This window comes from Octopus bimaculoides, chromosome 21 (genome assembly GCF_001194135.2).
Source record: "Octopus bimaculoides isolate UCB-OBI-ISO-001 chromosome 21, ASM119413v2, whole genome shotgun sequence".
NCBI lineage: Eukaryota > Metazoa > Mollusca > Cephalopoda > Octopoda > Octopodidae > Octopus > Octopus bimaculoides.
In genome coordinates this window covers 14176932-14179367 of record NC_069001.1, presented here as the reverse complement: position 1 = coordinate 14179367, position 2436 = coordinate 14176932, and positions in this window count along the sequence as shown.

The following is a 2436-nucleotide window of genomic DNA, read 5'->3' as shown; positions in this document are numbered from 1 at the left end:
AAGAAGGAAGGAAGGAAGAAAGTGTGTAGGGGATGCAAATGACTGAGCAATCCACAGACACGTGTACCCCTAACCTAGTTCTCAGGGAGACTCAGCGTGACAAGGCTGACCCCTTTGAAATACAGGTACGACTCATTTTTGCCAGCTGAGTGGACTGGGGCAACGTGAAATAAAGTGTCTTGCTCAAGGACACAACGCGTCGCCGGGAATCGAACTCACGACCTTACGATCTTGAGGCGAATGCCCTAACCACTGAGCCACGCGCCTTCACTTTGCAACACAATACGTCGTACCACACCGCGTTGCAACGCAACACATTATAACACATCGTATTACAACGCATCGCACTATAGTGCATCATACTGCATTGTACCACACTACAACACATCGTATCAACCCCGCAATGCAACGTATCGCAACACATCGTATCAAAACGCATCGCACCATAGCGCATCACATCGCATCGCAACGTAACGCATCACAGTGCAGCCCATCGCATCACATCGTATCGCACTGCAACGCAACACATCGCATCGCACTGCATCGCACCGCAACGTAACGCATCATAGTGCAGCTCATCGCATCACATCGTATCACACCGCAACGTAACGCATCACAGTGCAGCCCATCGTATCACACTTCAACGCAACACATCGCACCGCAACGCACCACACTACAAACGCATCGCAACACAATGCAACGCATTGTAGCACAACACACCACCCCAACACTCAACACATCTCGTCCCAACCAATCAAATACCTACATAGCAACATGCCACAATTATACGCTATATGAAATGACAAAGTGACTTACCATGAACCGAAATGAAAAACGCACGGGAGTGGAACCCATCCAAATAAGCTACTTCTAGAGAGGTCTAGTTTCACATCAGAGCCATTGAGGACTTTTTTAGTTTCTGCTCTAATTGTTAACGTGATGGCTTTTCCTGTTACGACTGGATTTGGAGCAATGTCGAAATCATGCATCACAATTGTTTCTTTACTTCCTGTATAAAATATACAAATACATTGATATATGTGAACGTCTGTGCATAGATATAGGTGTATAAAAATGCATGTATATATGAGTATGTATACATTATATGTATGTGTGCATGTTTGTGTAAATGTGTATATCGTTAAAGGTGTGAAATTGCTACAATCCTTTGGACGATAACCGAAGAGGATTTAGTGACATTCTATGTTTGTATTTTCCGTTTGTTTGTACTTATATATATGTTATATATTTTTTTAACATAGTCGCAGGAGTGGCTGTGTGGTAAGTAGCTTGCTTACCAGCCACATGGTTCCGGGTTCAGTCCCACTGCATGACACCTTGGGCAAGTATTTTCTATTATAGCCCCGGGCCGACCAAAGCCTTGAGTGGATTTGGTAGACGGAAACTGAAAGAAGGCCGTCGCGCGCGCGCGCGCGCGCGCGCGCGTGTGTGTGCGTGCGAGTATGTATTTGTTCCCAGCCACCCCATGACAACCGGTGCTACTTTGTTTACGTCCTCATAACTTAGCGCTTCGGCAAATGTAACAGACTTTAATAAAAAAAAATAAGTGCTGAGGCCGATTTGTTCGATTGAACCCTTGAAAGCAGTGCTCCAGCATGTCCATAAGCCAATATCAGAAACATATAGAAAATGAAATGTATGTATGTATGTGTGTGTCCATGTATATATATCTATATATACATATATGTATGTCCATAAGTGTGTCTGTGTATATATACGTTCATGAATGTATATTTATCTTTGCATATACACACATGTATGTATATATATATATATATATGCTGCTATATTTAAATGTCTTGCCCGCTCACGTTTTGGTATGCTGCTATATTTCATGTTGAGAACAATTTAGGTCTTAATAGACACAAGATGTGATCTATTTCTAGCGCATTAATTGTCCACGTTAGTGGTCGACGTTATTTTTTAATATATATATGTGTGTATATATATATATATATATATATATATATATATATATATATATATATATATATATATATATATAGATATAGATATATGATTGTATGTGTATATCTGCGTATTTGTATGTACACACTCCTTTAAAACACAGAGAAACCCGCAAGTGAAGATTAAGTACTCGATACCATAAGGTAGAGTGAAGATATTTGTTCATTTCGATAAGACATAACTAGGCATGTCTCCTTCGTTTTCCACTACATCAGAGTGCTAGTATGTGCTCTGTGATATACTGGAAAACGAAAGAAATACGGCTGATCTTGTAAGTACTATTATTAAATTCGATGATTTTTCACCTGGGCAGTAACGTATGTTTGGGGTCTGTTGTGCACTCAGAAGGGAAAAGAGGGAGGTAAATGTCAGAGAAGAACTTCCGGAAATGCTGGCGTTTTAATAAGTATCTTGTTTGTTCTTAAAAATAAATTAAGTCAAGCATAA